This window comes from Dipodomys spectabilis, unplaced genomic scaffold (genome assembly GCF_019054845.1).
Source record: "Dipodomys spectabilis isolate Male_0828 unplaced genomic scaffold, ASM1905484v1 ptg000655l, whole genome shotgun sequence".
Classification (NCBI taxonomy): domain Eukaryota; kingdom Metazoa; phylum Chordata; class Mammalia; order Rodentia; family Heteromyidae; genus Dipodomys; species Dipodomys spectabilis.
Window position 1 is genome coordinate 447,739 of NW_024871332.1, and position 21,356 is coordinate 469,094.

Below are 21,356 nucleotides of genomic sequence, written 5' to 3' on the forward strand. Positions count from 1 at the left end.
GGTACCTAAAAACACCAAGGGTATTGACCATAATTGATCAGCGACTTGTTGTGAAACTTGTTGAGCATCAGGTGAAAGTATACGAAGGGAAGTTGGGTCAGAGGGTCCCTGAAGCAATTGAAATAACAGTTGGAGTTGTTGGGTGAGGTGACGCATACAATCACATCCCCAGTTGATAAGTCCACATAATTGTTATAATTCAGTTAAAGTATATTCGGATTTAATGACGAGATGAGGCCCATTTGGGTAATTGTTTGATTTAGATGGTATCCAAGATAGGCATAAGGAGCTTTGAGTTGAATTTTTCGGGGTCAATATGAAGGCCCAGCACTGTATGGCTCTCCTTGAGTTGTGTTAAACAGGTTTGCGTGGTTGTAGCATCTTTATGTGCAATTAAAATGTCATCCATGTATTGGACACAAAAGCATTTGGAAAGCAAAGGCCTCATAGCATGGGCAACATACATCTGACATATAGTAGGGCTATTTTTCATACCTTTAGGGAGAACTTTCCATAGATATTTATGAGTGCGTAATTGGCAATTAAGTTCTCATACTGAGAAGGGAAAATATTCTTTATCTTTGGGATGTAGGGGGGTGGAAAAAAGCAGTCCTTGATGTCAATAATGGCAATGTGACAATAATTGGGTATTGCAGAATGGTATGGAAGTCCGGGTTGAAGCATTCCTATCTTTTTCATATGACTATGGAACATAGATCATGGAGAAATCTCCACTTTCCTTGAGCACTTTTTTGGATAATAAAAATGGGGAATTGTGGGGACTGATGCTAGGTTCTATGTGTCCCTTTTTTAGTTGCTCCTCCACTAGAGCCTGGAGATGAGGGAGCTTTTCAGAGGAAATAGGCCACTACTCGACCCAAATGGGTTTGGTGGTGTCCCATTGGAGTGAAACTGGCTCTGGTCACGCAACAGTGACAATTAGAATTGGGGGTACTGTGGGTGATTAATGGCTTGATCGGTTATGATGTCTTCATAAAAAGCCTTATCCTCTGTTGTTATCAGAGTACCCATATTAGTGAGGACATTTCTTTCCCAAAGATTGCATGGAAGGCCAGGGTCAACAAGATGTTTAAAAACCCCGGTGGCCCCATCACAGTCTTCACATCTTACAGGCCATTGGACATGGAGGGAATCTGTTTTTCCACCGACACCTTGTATGCAGGGACCAGGAATTAGGTTCAATCCCAACCCTTCTACTTCATCTTTCCTAAGGACTGTACAGTCAGCTTCTGTATCAATGATGCCCTTAAATTCTGTTCCATTGATTTTAAGTTTCATTCTAGCTTTTCCATTTTGGATAGGAATAACACTTGAGGTGGTGGCTGTTGCCTTTTTCCTATTGGGGTCAGGGCTGAGGACTGCCCCTTATTTAGTTGAAAGGCTGAGTCATAGAGCAGCATTCAGAGGCCCAATGAAAACCGTTTTTGCATTTAGGACATACAGAAGGAGGTTGTTTTCTTTTGGATGAGCCCCAGAGTGATGGGCAATCCTTTTTAAAATGACCAGTTCCTGCCACATCCCCAACAAGGTCGATTTCCCATTGTTCCATTAGGGGGTGCGTGAGCACTGGCAGTCATAGAGGCGAAAGGCAGCACAAGGGTACTCATAGCATGAGTTTATGTCCCCAAATCTTTGGTGGCTAGGATGCAATCAGTGATCACCCCATTTCGTTCACGGGCAATGGCTTTTCTGCATTCCTGTGTTGCCCCTTCCCATATTAGGGTCTTGGTTAGCGCATCTCTGGCTCCAGCGTGGGATATTTTCCTGGCCACTGCTTCTTGAACACTGGCAACGAAGTCAGTGAAAGGATCATTGGGACATTGTATGAGTGATTTTAGTTGTTTGTCCCTTTCTTTACAAGGGATTGAGGAGACAGCTCGAAATGCACAGAGGCTTACTTGGTCAAAGTACTGCGGAGGTGCCACTGCTTGTGCGGCAGGAGACACATAAGCTCCCTCCCCTTTTAAGCAATCAGGGTCTTCCATGGTGGCATCCTGCTCTCAGGCAGCGATAATGCTGTGCTCCTTAAGCTCTTCCAATTATGGGGGCAGTTAAGATCAATGCTAAGGGTTTCGAGCATCTGTTGAGCATTCAGGGAGTGTAACCCATCTTTGCTGACAGTGGCCCGCTATGTGGCCCGCTATTTGTCAAGTACTTTTGGGTCATGGGGGTACCATTGGTTAAGTTGTGCAGAGATTCAGTGGACGTTTACTGGGAACATGAACTGGGGTTCATTTATAGGCTTGGCTGTCGTTGCCATGGTAGTTGTGGGGCCCGTGAACAACTTTTGTATTACATGGGGAACAAGGGGTTTTTGTTCTTGGGCAAAGTTGGATATCTCTGCCCAAGGATACAAAGTTTTCAGAGGGGAGTTCCCAGGCTGGCATAAACAGCCAAAAGAAGTGATTGTGCAGGCTTCCTGGGACTGATAGTGTGGGGGAGGCGGTTGTACAAGTGTAGCTGGCTGCCGCCCTGGGTCACCTGATAGTGGAAGTTGTTGGTTATCTGTGTTCTTGCTGGAATTGTTTGCTGTGTCATAAGAAGATGGGAGTGCTTGAGCAGCTTGGCCATTTTCCTTTTGTTCTGTTTCTTCTTGTAGCGAGGTGTTAAATGCCTGCAGAGTTTCCCCTTCTTCTTTCCCTGAAAGACAGGCTTGAATATCTACTATGATGGGGTAAAAGTTTAGGGGCAGCTCAGTGCCTTCACGGACTTCCTTTTTATGAGCTGCCTGAAGGACGTGGGTCCACCTGTCTGGATTCCAATTGGCCCCAGAATCAATACAGAGACACAATTCACTCACTATTTCAAATATTAAACTAGTTTCCTTTTGTGATACTTTTATCTGCCTACTCCGGAGCAAGGCAACAAGTGCTCATTATTGAGGCTCTCATGCTGTGGGGGGAAGATTGCCCTTGGAGACACTAACCTTGCACTAGATCCTAAAACGTCCATTTGCCAAAAGTGATCGAGCCCCTCCTTGGGTGCCACTTGTAGGGTTAGATCTCCGGCAGGAGGTAAGCATGAATGACACACACAAGGAACACACATTGGGAGAACAGGCTTAATCAGGTCTCGTTTATTTCTGCACAAGGTGGGGATTTTATAGCCCCAGCTTTCCCAACCTCCTGAGTCCTTCCCAGTCAATTACTTAGTGGGGAGTTGATGATGGGCACTTGTGATGGGCACTGCTTGGTGACAGGCACTGATTGGTCCCCGGGGGGCATGTAGGGAGCATGGACAGCTCATGGCTGGCAAATTAGGCAGTGATGCCTGTGGGTCACGTCCCTATGAGCAGGAAATGTGCTTCAACTGCTACTCTAGCTGACTCAACCAGATCTGACCGGCTCTACTCACACTACATCTTCATGGTTTTCCTTTTAAAACTTTTTATTTGGATGTGGAATTTATTTTCATGCCTTCATTCAATCTGTTCTGCATTGCAGTGAGCTAAATAGGCTCTGTAAAATCAATTTAGGTAGCAAAAATATTAAGACAATATGTCAAAAATTTTGGCCTCCCTCCACTGCTGAAGCCAATATGCTTAGCTAGGGCTTCTAAGAACGTGTTTTGTTGTCTTTTCATTTTGCTCAATTCTTTTCTGATCCCAAAACTTTTTGGCTTATGTAATAAGAGAATTCTTCACTATCTCATGATAATGAGGATATTATATTTTGTGAGCTACTAAGAAATGTGAAATCATTTGTTTCAAGTATCCAATCAGATTTTTTTCTGTGGTTCAGTGTGTCATGTACAAAGACATTGTGGAAAGTATTACAAACAGAAAAATGTAAACCCAGTACCTTCTTTCATTGTTGAGGGCACTTTCTCCCTAAATATTTGGACCCAAATTATATTTTTCAGAGAATTACTGTTAGGTAATTAAAGTCAATTCACAATTTTGATGTCTTTTTTCTAAGAACTTTGAATTTAAATTCCACTACAACCTTGTTTCACACAGTAAGAGTAGATTTCCTGGGTAAAGACAATTCTCAAGGGAACCTACGGTATATATAGCAAGGTTTCTGAGGTTTGTTTGTTTAGTGTGAAAATGAGCCATCTTCACCCGCATTGCTCCCTCTCAGCTAAGTCTCCATGGATTACTTTGCATGAACGCCTATTTTCCCAGACAATTTAAAATTTTCATAATAGGCTAAGTTGTGAAAAATTTTGAACAAATTAAAATTTACCTGTTATAATTTTAAATTGAATTTTTAATTGAATTTCCTTTATTAGAACCGCGAATTCACCAATCTTAACTCCTCCTTTACCATCAAAAACAGTTAACATGTTGTTTTCATGATATAGTGCCCATGAAACCATTATTTTCAAGTGGCTTTGTTATGAATATATATAACCATATAAGCTGACTCTGAGCAAAATGAACTCCAAGATATGAAACCGAGAGTATTATTTGTGGTTGTTGTTTTTAATGTATTATGTGATTTCAATTTTCTTTTATGTTATTCCTCTATGCTTTATTCCCTGCTGTATTTGATTTTGGTAGCCTGTGTATTGTGCATATATTTAACTTAATTAGAGAAGGGAAGAGGAACAACAAAATGGTGAGACAAAGGACAAAAGCAAACCAATGCAATAGTAACACTCACAAGACAATATGTTGGAAATGTACATTACAACTTGTGAGGGGTATTGGGGTGAAGGAAAACTGAAGAAAATGAGGGAGGCGGTAACAAGTTTGAAAAGTTATGTATTCACTACCTTAAAATTGCTGTAACACCACTATACATCACTTTGACAATAAAATTAAAAAATAAGCTGCATGAAATAAAATTTCACTGTATTGGTAGAGTAAATATTATTCTTTATGTAGTAACTTTTTAAAAATCTATACTGTTTGGCGTGTAATTTGAATTAATTACCCCATTTTAATCAGAGGACCATTAACTTGAATGCTATCTGACTGGACAATATTTTCACAATATACTTACCAATATTTTGAAAAAAAGAATAAATATAGTACTAAAAGCGAAAACAGTTTAATTCTATGGAAACCTATAACTTTTAAAATTAAGTAAGTTGTTAAGAAAACAGAATATATGTGTTCTTCAACATTCCAATGACTAGTAACTACTCATTTTCAAATTCGGAAGATTCCATACCTGAGAGATTCAAAACAGTACCGGCTTGCATGTTCTGTAATTCTGCAATAGATGCATTTTCCAACATGGTGTTACAGATTGAGAGACAACAGAAAAATAACCAGATTCTGGTAGAGGATAAAACTATGTAGCATCGGTATTAATTCTTCAAGAGTAAGCAATTGTTTATCACATTAAGCTATTATTTTTATAACCACCAATCCTAATATTTATTATATACAGTCATCCTAGCCCAACAGTTTAGAACTTTTAGGGTACACCTCAAACTTCCCTTAATTCACATCATGGAAAGCTTATCTCTATTGTGAAAAAAATACAACTCTGCTAATGTGATGCCATACATGTTCTGGAAAGAACACCACAATAAACTGGGTTGCATCATTTTTACCCCACTGGTATTCTTGAGATCGGAACACTTGCAAATATTATTTATATTTATACTTTTTTAACGATCATATAAATTCTGGATGCTAAGATCGGAAGATTACAGTTCAAAGCCCACCCAGGCAGTAAGTTTCCCTAGATTCTTATCTCCAATAAACATAAACTTATCAGCAAAAGCCAGACACAGGTGGTACTGAGGTTGAAGTGGTAGAGCACGAGCCTTGAGCATACAGGCTCAGAGACAGTGTCCAGGCCCAGAGTTCAAGCCCTAGGACAAACCAATAAAACAAAAACAAAAATAAAAACAAACCGCACACCTAATATTTTTCTCATCGTATACAGTGGCAAATAATTAAGGAAATTGCTTCCTGTGTTACATACAGGTAGAAGAAAGATGTCCCTCTTTTTTTCTCTTCATACCATGTTATACCAAAGCCTCAAAAAATTGCTCTTATTCTAAATTTATAAGTTGATATCAATTTTCTGCAACTCTGTCTACAACACTCACATCATCATTTTATACATGAACTCTTGGAATTATCTATTAACTAATTTCTAAAAAAATTATAACTCTCTTGAAAGAATATTTTAGGCAAAAAGAATGCAAAATCATTTGTGAATTTGTCAATTAAACCCTCTACTTAAAAAGAGTTTTGTAGTATCCTATATGATATGAAATTAAAAACAAAATGAAAATATTTATTTTAAATGTAAATTCTAATTTAGAAAGATCTTCCAAATCCTACATTAAATGAACTTTGCTATTTTTTCAGGCTTAAGTTTGTGTAATCCTTCATCATTTCTTTGGGATACTACAGAGTGATGATTACTTACTTTTTAAAATTTTGGATGGGAATCATGAGTCATTTTGCATCTAGGAATGTTCTGTAATGAAGAGAGATTTTAAAACACAAGTGAGGATAAAATATGAGTTGCATTTCAACAGGAAATTTGACTTCTCAAAACTTAATGACGATTAGTTCAAACTTCCAACTATGTATTCCTTTCTTGTTTGTTTTGTTTTATTATGACAAAATTATACTACCTGGTCCAGGGAAGGTATCACTATTTAATTCCACTCTCTAATCTCCTGTCTTTATCTCAGTGCTAGAATTCTAGGCTTGTTTCACATTGCCCTGCCATAATTTCTTGGTTTATTTAATCTAGATACAGACTACCATTCTGAACTTCTCCAGGGATATTATTCACCATAGTGACTGTTCAGACTGCTTATCTACTATTTTCAAAGATGTTCTAACATTTGACACAGGATATAAATATTTTCAGATGCATCTGCGGGATCTCTGATTCATTCCTGCATGGATGCGATCCCTTTAATAATGATTAATTGACTCTCTGACTATCTCTTGTCCCTACCTATTCAATATTCTCAAACGTTTTTGAAAGAAGTTCACTTGAGGACTTTCTAATATTAAAAATTATCACTTGAAAACTGGGCGCTGGTGGCTCACGCCTGTAATCCTAGCTACTCAGTAGGCTGAGATCTGAGGATCGCAGTTCAAATCCAGCCCGGGCAGGAGAGACCGTGAGACTCCTATCTCCAATAAACCACCAGAAAACCGGAAGTGGCGCTGTAGCTCAAGTGGTAGAGCGCTCGCCTTGAGCTGAAGAGCTGAGGGACAGCGCCCAGGGCCTAGAGTTCAAGCCCCAATACCGACCAAAAAAAAAAAAATATCACTTGATTGTAGTCTTATTCAGGACATATATTTATTGTTTTTTAACTTTTCTACACATTCTGAGAGTTCTTTCATTTGTGCATTTGTGTGTGCACATATAAGTGCCTCTGTGTGTATGTGTATGTTTGTATGTATGTATGCAAAATCCTCAAACTCTATTCAGCAATCTTGCTAATAACTGGTATTCCATCACCTGGGCCATTCTTCCAATCCAGCTTTTGACTGATTTATTATATGTACTGCTGCAAAGACTTTTCTGCCAAGGCTGGATGCAAACTGAATTTCCCAGACTCCTTTACATTCTTAGGTTTTATTTCTCCAGGAGTATCAACTTTTAAACTACAAACATTTTTGTAAGGTTAATGTCTAAGCTGTAGCCCAGATTTTTAATTCAAGAATTCTCTGGGAAGTATACAATGGATTCTTGCCTACATTCTATCCTTTTCCCGTTCAATTTCCTACCACTCTCACATTGCCCCCCACTATCCTCTCTTTTTTTTTTTTTTTTTTTTTTTTTAAATTTTATTTTATTTTATTTGAGAACATACTGTACATAGGGGTTACAATTACATGGGCAGGATAATGGATACATTTCTTACCAAGCATTGCATCCTCCTCCTTTGTTTACCCTTCACCTCCCTTCCCAGCCTCCCCCCTCCCTCCCACCCAATCATACCCCCCCTCCACCCCCCCCCCCACCGACATTGTAAAGCTGGTTTTGACATGACATTTTGTACTTCTCATTGTTGCAACAGGTCCACCTGAATCCTTAAACGACTTGTTTGTCCCCGTCTCCTCCACATGTTATACTGACATCAAATATAGTGAAAGCAGGGGTTACACTGTGGGGGAGGGACACACAAAGCAACAAAGAAATAATCTTATAAATGCATTAGAAACACATGCATGAAAGAAACAAAAACATTAAAATACATATTTGAGGTTTTGTTTTCCTAACATCACATTATCTGACTTTTTCCGCTTGACTCATACCTATACTAGATATTGCAAATAAGGGAAACCATGGGACCTATGTTTCTTTGGGCCTGGCTTACTTCACTTAATATAATTTTTTCCAAGCCTTTCCATTTCCTAACAAATGGGGCAATGTCATTCTTTCTGATGGAGGCATAGAATTCCATTGTGTATATATACCACATCTTCTTGATCCATTCATCTACTGAGGGGCATCTGGGTTGGTTCCATGTCTTAGCTATGGTAAATAATGCTGCAATAAACATAGTTGTGCTGGTAGCTTTAGTGTGGCCTTGTTTGTGATCATTTGGGTAAATGCCCAAAAGTGGGATTGCTGGGTCGTTGGGGAGCTCTATGTGGAGTCTTTTGAGGAACCTCCATACTGCTTTCCAAAGTGGTTGAACAAGTTTACATTCCCACCAACAATGAAGTAAGGTTCCTTTTGCACTACACATTTACTGGTATTTCTTTTGTTGGGCTTCGACTTAGCCTTTTAAGAGAATTATAGTATTTTCACTCTCCATGGACTCTGACACTTCAGATAATGCATTTGTACCTCCTTGCATACCATCCAGTGTGTTTACTTTTACATTTATTGACACTACTATCTACCACAAGTGAGGAAATTCATGCAAACTAAGTTTCTCTGGGTCTGCGTTATTTCACTTAATATTATTTCTAATGTTTCATTTTTCCTTTAGAATGGTGCAATATTATTCTTTCTGATGGATGAACAGAATTCCATTATGAATTTATTTATATGACTTGGAACAAACTTATATTAAGTGAAGAAAGACAGACTCAAATAAATATAGGTTGCCTAATTTCACTCATTTGTTGTAGTAGAATGTGCCTCTAATTCTACAAGTAAACACAGTTGGATGGTAAAAGAGAAAACATTACACTTGGACATAATAAATTTTGTGGGATTGTAAACATTTATACAGTGAGATCAAAGGAGGATGCCCATTGGAGAGGATCACAAAGGAGTAATAGCTGTACAAATATTATCATATAAAATAATGTTCATTAAAATAATCTCCAAAAAATGATTATGAGAGTTTGTTTATTATTTTGCTTTTTCGTTCAGTGTTCTGATGCCATTTATTTAAATTTCTGCACATTTGTTCTTATATGTACGTTTGGATAGGGCAAGGGGAATACACAAATGGTGGGACAAAGGCTTAAATACAGCAGTGCTACTCAATAGACACTACATTGTAAATGAAATATACAACTTATGTGAGAGGGAGGTTGAAAGGGAAAAACTGGGAGAACATGAGTGAAGAGGTGACACGGTTCAAAAAGAAATGTGCTCATTATCTGACTTATGTAATTGTAACCCTTCTGTACATCATCTTTACAAATTAAAAATTGACCTCATAAATAGGCTAGCGTAGCTATACTAATATTAGATAAAATTGGCTTTAAAATATAGGTGGTATGAAAGTAAAAAGAGACAAAGAAGGACATTAAATATTGACAAAGAAAACTCCATCAGTGGGATATAACAATTCTAAATATCAATGTCCTGAATCCTAGAGCTCACAAATTCATCAAAGAAATGCTACTTACCCTAAAAACATGCATACATCCAAATAAATTTTTGGTTGCTTGAACAAATCATTCTTACCTCTGGACAGGCCACCCAGGTAAAAACTTAGCAAAAATCTTTAGAGCTAAATAAATGTATTGACAAGCTATACCTAACAGATATCTACAGAGTATTTCACCTACCAATGTCACAATATATATTCCACTCAGCAGCACATGTAATGTTCTCCAAAGTAGAACATATCTTAGGTCACAAGGAAAATCTTTCAAAATTCAAAAATAAAAATGAAATTACTCTTTGTATCCTGTCAGACCATGATGAAACCAAATTAGATCTAGACATCAAAAGGCATCACATAACATTCTGAAACTCACAGAGACTGAATAACACATTGCTAAATCATCAGTGAGTCACTGAAGAGATATGCAGGGAAGTTCCAACGTTTATGGAATTCAGTGGAAGTGAACACACAAAATACTACCTCCTCTGGGACACAGCAGCAGCACAGACAATACTCAGAGGAATATTTATAGCTTTGAGTATGTACATCAACAAATTAGAACAATCTTAAATCAACACTAATGATGCACCACTAAGTCTTTGACAAATCAGGAAAAACAAAACCAAAAACCAGTAGACAGAAATAATACAAATTAGATTAAAGAAATAAATGAATCAGTGTCAAAAAGCATACAATCATAATTGACTTTTATCTACTAGTAGCTCAAAAATTCGCCCAATGAATGTCAATGTAGCTATTTTCAGAGATAGACTCAACCAGCTCAAACCAGTGAACAAAACAAATTTCCAGGATTCTAAGAAACAACATTTTGTTTGTCTTTTTAACAGAAATTTACTCTGTTGTTCTTATTAAGGTGATTTACAGATGGATTACAGTTACAAGGGTCAGGTAATGAGAACATTTCCTTTTGTGAAATGTCTTCAGTTCCCTCACTTGTTCCCAGTCCCACCCTCCTGTCCCCACCCATGTGTTAAATAGTTCACTTTCATCAATGTTCAATGAACTCCAATGCTGCAATTTTTCACTCTTTTCTCTAAAGCTCTGTGCCTACCCCTCACCTTCCTGAAGACATACAATGAATATACCAGGCATAAGGTAAATAAGACAGAATTTTCACAAACTATAAACAACAACAAACACAAAACAAAAAAGAAGCTTTCTGTTCCGTATCTCATAGTTCGTTTGAGTATATATATCTTGTTATATAAATCTAATTGTTTTTTATCATGAAGTCAATTCAGGGATTAAGGTGTGATAACATAATTTTGCTTTCTATTTAATGGTGCTTTTTATTTTAATATTAAATTTGTAAGTAACACAATTCAAGTCCTAGTGAAATTTGAAAGTTCAGATTTAAATGTTCCAAATGTCTAATAATTCCATTTTGGCAACCAAAATGAAAAGCAGGCACGTTTTATCCTCAAGAATGTCATTATTTCATGTGTAAAAAATTAAAATAAATGTAATGTTAATTCAGTTGAGATAAGGAATCAAATACTTATGCAATGCATCAGTACCATAGATTATGACATCTATTAACAAAATTAATAAAAATTGTTTTAAGTAGATTACTTAAGACATGAAACAAGTGATAATTTTCTAAGTGAAGTTATATAGAAATCACAGTCGAAAGATTCCAGAATTCTGTGTGCTTTATCCATGTCAATTTACACATATGCTAGGCTCATCTCAACGTTATTTGAAGATAACTGAAAACAGGATTAGAATAAAAAAAATCACGCAAATGGTTAGCTGTATTTTGTGACCTAATAGGTCTCTTTTATAATTCTTTATTTTATTTGAAAAATCTGGAAAATTTAAGTCACATCAAAAATAATGAGAAATAAACACCCTAAGCTCCTTAAAAGACAATCAATAAAAAAAGAAATCAACATAGAAAAAATTGAACCTCATTTTGCACGTGGTCTTTGTATATTGTGGTGCTTTGTTTTTGTGGATTATGTGACTATCCCTTGAATCTGGGCTCAAATCACAAGGGCTACAGGAAGAAAATTTCAAAATCTAGAGCAGCTAAGACACCTGTGCAGTTGTTTGTAGGTTTCACTAAAGTCGCAGCTGGACTTCAACTGTACAAAGGAAATAATTCTACTGCTTTGCAGGCAAGAATGTTAAGAAAAGCATACTGGTTCCTTCTTAGATGAAATAAGAAGTCCACAATTTAAAAGCTTACTAAATGATCAGCCCTTTGAATAACAGTGCCATTTTTAATGCACTCTAGATAATTCAAATCCTTCATCCCTCCACAACCATTAATGACGTTCACAAATCATTGCCGAGGGGAATTTCCAGTTCTATTTGATATTTCATTTGGATTAGGAGTAACATAAACAATAATTCCAGTTGTTGAGAATATTTAATTTAGAATAAGCAAATAAATCAGATCCAACTCCATAGCATAACCTTTAGGAAAAATGAATTAAGATATATGGCATGTCCTTTGTAATTTAATTATAGACATTAGGGCAAAATGCGAGAAACCCTCTGCAAGAAGGAAACAGAAGTCTTTGATAAAATATATTATACATTACAAGTAATTTTACCTACAATTTCCATTATATGATAGCATATTTTTCTGCTAATCAGAGACAGAAATATTTTTATGATATGAAAATGCATCATCATGAATAAAAGAAATCAGGGAGTAGGTGGCACAAGGGCTGGTTGGTTCTGTTAAGTATTCTCATCATTTTGAATGATCTGGTGTTTATGTCTGTGTGAAATTATGAATGTATTTTATGTCTGGGCAGGAAAATTTGATTATTAGATAACTGCTGACACCCAATGTCAGGAATCTAACCTGAGTCAAAGTGGTATAATATATATGTATGCATTTGTGATTGTGTGTGTGTCTGCAAATCTGTATTTAGAAGGAAGTATCTTATTTCCCTCAGAGTATATACTTAATTCTATTAGTTATACTTCATTAATGACTACAGATAAAAGTAATTAACATTTTGAGAAGTATGTTTATGTTCCTATGTTTGCATGAACAAACTAAAAAGTTATATTTTGGGTATGAGTTTTGTGGAAGGTCAGCTGAAAGTATAAATATCTTGAGAAAGATGTCAATGGCTATCATTTCAGTGTAGATCAATTTTAGACAACACTTGGAAGGATATGTAATCATATATGAAAATGCAACATTTATTGATTTTCAAAAGCTACACTATTCGAGAAATATTTAGGAAAACAAGTTAAATTATGGAAACAAAAGTAATGTGATTATTTATTGCATACAATTTTATATTTTAGTTTGTCAAGTAAAAATGCCATTTATTTCTACTGTATAGGAAGGAAAACCCTAAATATTACAGTTTGTGCCATATTTCACATTGAGAAGCTTTGTCTATATCAATAAGTTTATTTCTTTTGTTTCTGCTTTCCTATTCATAATTCTGTTTCTCATAGTATTCTTCTAAGGACTTTTTCTTTCTGCCAGTTTGGGGCTTGAACATACATTATGCTCTCAGTTTTTTGTTTTTGTTTTTTTGCTAACAGTAGTAAGTCTACTATATGAACCATGCCCAGCCAGAAATTTTTGTAGTTAATTGGAGATAGAACCTCATGAACTTTCCTACCAGCCTGAAAACCATTATCCCCCAAGTCTCGTACTTCTTAATCACTAGCTTCTGATTCCTCTTTCCTTGGCATATTCAAGGCATTCTGCTTCTCTTGGAGTAGACTTCAACTTAAATGCTACCTTTGAGATTCTGTTTCCATATACAGTCACTTTGTAAGACAATGGGTTTTTTATCTTTAGTCTGATTTCAGTGGGACATAACATATTACTTAATAGATAGAAGAAAATCTCTAATATGAAATTATTTGTTTGAGGCAGGGAAGTTATGGTTATACTTTTAAAAAATAGCAAAAGAGGTAAAGGTTTTATTAGAGCTTGTAAGACAAGTATGAAATCTTGACCTTAGACATTCCACATTTAAATTCCCAGCACTACTGGAGGATTGAACTCAAAACCTATACTTGTGAAAAGGCATCTCTACTGCCACCATACCTGCAGATTATAATTTGATTGCTTATTTTGAGGTCGTACCACCATGCCTGGGTCTGCTTGGACTGAGGTCCTCCTAACACAAGCATAAAACATTTTGCCTGGAACTGGAATTCTCTAAGCTCTGTTTTCCAAGTAGATAATATTATAGATTTGACCCACTTTATCCAGTAAAATTATACCATCTCAAAATATCTTGATATTAGCTATATTTGTGCTTAACATATATAGCTAACCTTAATTTTCTCCCTCTTTTGTTTAGTACTCTGAGTTGAAAATATAGGCTTTCTTGATATACATGGCTTTGTTTGGGATGGAATACCATCACAATCAAAAAAGTCTCACAAGAGTTTATGTCAAAAATCATGGAAAAGAAGGCTTCAGGTTGGAAAAAACACTGATCTTTAAGTTATGATTGCAGTATTATTAATAGTGTTAGTCAATGATTGCTTAAGTATCAGGAGGAAGGCAAAAATGTGAAAGATGTCAGGTCTCTGTAGAAATTTTGTAGTTGTCACTTCATGTTATCTTCCTTCCTTAAAGCTTGTTTTATTAAAACCCTCTGGGTGTATATTGATTGGACTGATTGGTAATCATCTCTGAAAATAAAGTTAATTTTAAAAGGCTGATGGTGTGGTAAATAAAGGAATGAGCAGAGATATTGTCACAGATTGAGCCGACCAGGTTAACTGATAAACAGCAAAAAAAAAAAAAAAAAAAAAAAAGCAAAGGTTCAAGTTTGATGATCCACATTGGAACATATATAGATAGATAGATAGATACATATAAATATACATATACATATACACACATACATGAAAAAATAAATCTCCAGTAGAATATAGACAAACTTGGCATAACAGGTATTAAACTATATCAACTATATCAAAATGGTTGCAGGAAAGGTAGAGTAAAATATAGATAGTTTAGCATAGATTTTGCATATATTTTGTAAAGAATGAAAATTCTTCCTTCATTATATACTTTACAAATATCCTTATTATGTTTTAAGATTTTTTGTGAAAATACCATACAGAGGGGATACAAGTACAGGGACAATGTAATGAGTACAGTTCTATCCTTTTTATCCCTTTATCATCCCTTTCCATCTCCCCTTCCCGACCGTCTCCCCCATCTTGAGCCAAAATTGTAAATTTCATTTTCCTACATAGCATCTCATTGTTGCACTGAGTCCACCTGTATCCCTACTTAAACAACTTGGTTTTTCCCTTACCCCTCCACAAATTATACCAACAACAAATACAGTGAAAAGTATGTTAAGTATTTTTATATCGTAGTAGGAGCATCTATACAATGCTGAAAATTTGAATTACACCAAATATGCAACATGAGTAGGCACTGGTGGCTCAAGGATGTAATTTTAGCTAGTTAAGAGGCTAAGATCTGAAGATCTCAGTTCAAATCCAGCCTGCATAGGAAAGTTCATTAGATTCTTATTTCCAATTAACCACAAGGGCAAATGGAGTTCTAGTTCAGATTGTATGTCGAGCATTCCAGTTCAGATTTTATGTCGAGCACTGGCATAGAACACAAAAACACCAACCAGGCCCTGAGTTTAAGCCCTGCGATCAACAGAAACAAAAATATAAAATAAAACATGGAGTTAGATATTTTATAATGAAGCATAATTTAATATACTCTACATTGTTAGAAAGACTAGACTTCCGTGTTAGCTGTATAACCTACCATAATAAGTGATGTTGTCAATTTATCAAACAGAAATGCTTATTCAGTTTTACAAGTTTGAAGGTTTCAGTGTATGTTCAGTTGGTTTTATTGCTTTGGCAGCCTGTGACAAGGCAATGGTTAGGTGGGGAGTATGTCAAAGAGAAAAGTTTTTGACCTAGACTGATTAAAATATAAAATAAGAAAGCAGTTGAGAGTCTATGTTCTCATAGCTTTCACGCTGAAGAACTTAATCTCCAGAACTATTCAGATATTCTCCACAGTCTGGGAGGAAATAGAAAGTTATTTTTCTTTAACACATAGATCTTTCTGGGTCATTCTAAATTCAATTCGCAACACCTTCACAAATGACAATGACTTGTACTTGATATTTACAGAAATATCAAGTAGATATTTCTGTAAATTCTAATCAGAACTCAGTAGACTAAATATTTTATGGAATTCTTATTAAAATATTTTCTTGCAGACGGAGTGGGTCTTTACACTACAAATGTGTGTATCTGTGTGATTGTATGTGTGTATGTGTGTGTTTGAATAAACTAATATAACAATGTAGCAGAGAGAAGTATTAGTGGGGCTGGGAAGTGGCTTAGTTGTGGAGCCCTTGAGTTGCATTCATGAGGCCCTTGGTTCAATTCCTCAGCACCACATAAGCAAAAAGAAAAAAGCCAGAAGTGGCGCTGTGACTCAAGTGGTAGAGCGCTGACCTTGAGCTGAATAGCTGAGTGACAACGCCCAGGCCAGAGTTCAGGTCTCCCAATTGCCCCCCCAAAAAAAATATTAGTATGGCCTTTCGTTTTTCTTCTTATACTATGAAAGTCTGTCACAATTCCCAATCAAATCCTTGCCAAGATTCAAACATTAATGCTGTCCCAAAAGTTTTGCATGCATGAAAGGCTGGGAAGGTGGCTCAGTGGTATAGCACTTACCTTAGTTACCAAAAGTTTTGCATGCCAACCCAAGTACATCTACCTCATTTAAGATGGGCATGGTATATAAAATTTTAAATCCTCCAATTACGTTGTCACCAAGGAAACAACATATAATATTTCTTTAAAAATACCTAGATTGTAGAACACTTTACCCAGAAAATTGAAGGAATATACTTTATGGGATTTAATTTAAATATTTAGTCACTGAAATTGATGTTTTATATCCACAACTCAGAGCCCTATTAAACTTCATAATTGAAAAATTCATCTATTACCATCTTTCATGAACACAGTCCTTCCTGAAAACAAACCAGATGTGGTAAACAAATTAACATGTACGCCATTGTCAAATGCAGCTGTTCTAATGCATGGAACTGATAGAGCAATTAATGCCTGTAAACAGCTAGTTCTAAGGAGTAAGGAAAGCGATTTTTCCACTCTAAGTGGAAAAGTCCACAGATGTTTCAGATTGTGTTTCATTGTTGGCATTTGTGAGATATATTTTGGAAAGCACAATGAATGAAAGCATGCTGTTTTGTAAAACTTTGCTGGCTGACACACCAGGGAAGGAAAACTTTTGAAATGTTTCAAATGAAAAGACAGACAATAGGGTGGGTGAGTTGTGGTATGCAGTTTAAATAGAGACTGAAGCAAACCAAAGAATGGGAAAAATTCTTTTTCCTTAAGAAATGCTTTCTGGGTATATTGTGCTATAAACTATAATGATGAAATGATCATTTCTTTGGAAAAGTAAGGAAAAAACACTCACCCATTGAACTTCTTTTTAAAGTGAATCTTAAATGACAAGGATGAAGAAATTTAAATGGGTTCATGTTATCCAAGATTGTTTTAATTTTTTATTAAAAGTTAAAACAAACTGACAGGCTATTAGTCCATGAAGATTTACAGAGTAAGTCTCTGGCATATATTTTATCTTGTTCCTCTTTTTTGGGGGGTAATATAAATATTTTATTTCAAAAAAGCAACTTGCTTTTAACCATTACCCACAAAATTTATGCAGTCATAGAATAAGAAAATTTTTTTTGATAAATTTAATACAATAGTAGGCTCATTTTATGCCAACTGAAAATATAAAAACCAATGACATCTTCACTGAACAACCACTCATAAAAATCATGAAATAATATAGTAAAACTCCATGTCATTTTTTTTTTGTTGGTTGTGGGCCTTGATCTCTGGGACTGGGCAATGTCCCTTAGCTCTTCAGCTCAAGGCTACCACTGTACCACTTGAAGCACAGTGCCATTTCTGGTTTATTGGAGATAAGAGTCTCACAGAATTTCTGCCCAGGCTGGCTTTCAACCACTATCCTCAGATTTCAGACTCCTGAGTAGCGAGGATTCCAGGCATGAGTCACCAAAGTCCAGATCCAAGTCAATTTTTAAAAAGCAAGCTTATTGAAACTTCTAGCTTTTTCCAGTAAACAATCTTATTGTTTCAGAATTAATTTATAACTGAGTGATTTTTAGATGTAATCATCAATTTTTTATAGAACCAAATATAATTCTATTACTCAGTATTTCACAAAAATCCACTGTAATTGACTTTCCCCAAAATCAATTATTACATACTACCTGACACACTATAATCATTACATTCCAAATAGTTTGGACAATTTCATATAAATTCTAGGTGCTATTTTTCATTATAAATTCACATCTGTGTTTTTAAACTAAGGAGAAAAGATTTTAGAGGTAAAATCAAATATGAATGTGTAGTGTGGCCCAATTAAACAAAATCCCTTAGGTGCCTAGCAAGACAGCATGTGTTTCCAGACACTGCATATGGTGTGAGCAGTTTGCAACCCAAGAGACTGAGGAAGATATTGGACCCTAAACAAACCTGACAATTGCATAAACTCCACCCTCTATGACAGATTTAGCAAGGCCTATCTTAGAGATTCTTGTTAGGGACATGATGAAAAAATTTATATTTTAGTTGTGATTACAGAACTCTTTTACACATAACACTCAGCCATTAACTATATTTAACATAGTTCCTATTGCTCTAACTTATGTTTTCTTGGCTCAGTAAACTGTTTTTAGTTTGTGACAAATGAGCTGTTCAAAACATAGACATGGGTTTTTAATATTTTTGAAATTACTGTCTGCAGAGTGTTGTATGAGTTGAGCTTCTTTCTTTTTACCATATCATAGGAATAAACTTAATCTGATTCAAACTTGGAAACAGGTATCTTGTTCTCTCTCCTAGAAAACCATCTATATGGACTTCTTCACATGAAAACAGACCCTCATTTACTTGCAAAAGTCTGTCAGTGAGCCAAACCTAACTCACCCATATGAGATGAAATCTTCTCCCATGCATCCTTTACATTAAAAATGGTAAGAACTGTTCAGTAATGTGCATACTTTTTAATATGAAGTGTGACTCCTATTTTCCATAATATGAATCAAGCAGAGGAATCATTTTAACATGTGAAAGAGCCTTAAAAAGAGTCTTAGACCTTGAAAATTGTCCTAGGTATGAATTTTTGGAGAAATATCCCATTTCAAAGACAAAGGACTCATTTTTTTAATCTTGTGCTGGTACTGGGGTTTGAACTCCTGGCCTTGAGCTCTACCTGGGCTTTAATTCTCAGTGCTTGCTCTATACCAGCTGAGCCACACCTTCACTTACTCCATTTACCACAAGTGGAGAAAAGAATCTCTTAGGTTTATCCACTTGGAATAGCTTCGAATTGCAATTGTCAAATTTGAACCTACCGAATATCTAGGTGTAAGCCATTGGTGCTGTGCTAGAATTCACTTCTTAAGAATAAAAAATCACAAAAAGAGGAAAAAAATTGTTCAATTATTTATGTGTTGTCTGATAAACCAAAGCTCTTGCTACTGGAAGAGAAAAAGAGAGAAGATAGAGATGAATATGCAGGAGAGAGACACAAAGAAAGAAGAAATGAAGGGAGGTTAAATGAGGGGAGGGGAGTGGAAGGCAGGATATGAGAGGAGGGCGTAGCTGAGTAGAATTGTCTACTCCTCACTAAGGTTTTGTTGGACAATCAGTACCTTTGCTTTTATGTAGCCAAAGCTTTTTATTTTTGGTAGTAGTAAGCTGAGATATAAAATACCAATTTACGGGTAATAACCTGTTAGTGTACTTCCTTCTGCACCAAGGAAGCCACAGTTAGGTTACTGTCAGAGAGATGGCAAGAGTAAGCAATTTCAGTGATTCTGAGAAACAATAATTGACATGCCAGGAATGCCCCCTTGTATGGTGAAGTCAAGCATCACTCTTGTTCCCTGCTCCAGTCTTCTTCTTAACAAGAACAGCAGAAACAGAAGAGGAAGGAGATATCTGAGTAATGATCATCTCTCTGTTTACCCTCATTCCTTGGTCTCTCAAAAAATAAAGTGAAAGGAGACTTAAACTGAACTAGTGGGGAACATGGGAGGAAAAAGTTCAGTCTAACTTATTGTGAAACTTTTAAAATAATTGGAGCAGCATTTCAAATACTGAAATAAAACTTTTTAAATTATTAACAAAAGGTAACTCGAAATTTATCGAAAATTTAGAAGACTACAGGGCTCACTACATAGTGGAATCTGAAAATTAAAACTGATTCCTGCTTCTATCATAAGAAATTAAAGATCATCCCTAAACTTCCAATATTAGGTAAATTGCCATTGATATTCATTTATACTGTGTGAATATAATGCAGAAGATATGACTTTAAATTTAGACTGCTGTAGTGATAAGTGATGGGAATTCATGATGGATAACATGGAAATATGGATAACATGGAGAGCATGGAAATTATTTCCCTTCCATCTTCAATATGTGGAGAGTAAAAATGCTCTATTGGATGTCCCTGAAAGTCCAATTCTAAATTTAGGACAGAAGGTGAATAGTAAAGGAGATCTATCTTAGCCATTCAGAGATTAGAAATGTGGAGAAATATACTCATTTATGTAGGTCAAACATGGAAGAGAATATGTGGCAAACCCATCGCCAAATGCCAAAGTAGAGATATTTAACAAAATAACATGAAGTTGAAACAACTATTAAAAGAGGATCTGGGCAAAAATGTACATATGTGAGAATGTAAGTAGGAAACATGAAGGGATAGGTGGGGTTGGGGTAAGGGAAGGAAGAAAAATGTGAAATTTGACAATGATTCAGATGCACTGTATATTGAAATGCACATACATTCTCTTCAACACTGACTTGATGAAGCAAAACCCCTTTGCACAACTAGCTAAACATAAATTTTTTGAAGTTTTAATATTCAGAGACAAGAAGCATAAACCTTTAGAGATAAATAAGTAGAGAGAATTGACATATTGTTGAGGCTTGTTTCCCTTTCGATATACAAAATTTAATATGTCAAATCTGCTGCAAATGTAAATTTAATTTTGCCTATGCTTTTAAGCAAATCGCTTAAAATATAGAGAATCAAATTCCAATATCCCTTCATTTCCAATAAAAAAAAATCTTATGCACCTTTAAGTTTCTCAGTTATTTCTAAATACCTTAATGCAATGCATTATTGGAACTAATTTCATTCTATATGTAAATTTATTTTTCTTTGTTGTTGTGGAAATACTGTACAAAGGGGTTTCAATTACATGGGCAAGATAATAAGTACAGTTCTTATCAAGCATTGTAGCCTCCTCCTTTGTTTCACCTTCCCATAACTTCCCGTCCTCTCCCCGCACCCCACCTAATCCTCACCTCCCCCCCACCAAAATTTTAAAGTTTGTTTTTGGCATAATGACTTAGACATCTCATTGTTGTAATGGGTCCAACTGTATCCCTATTATTTAAACCATTTGTTTTTTCCCTTCCCCTCCACAAATTATACCAACATCAAGTACAATGATAGCAGGGAAGGTACAGTAGGGGAGCTACATACAAAGCAAAAAAGAAATAATCTT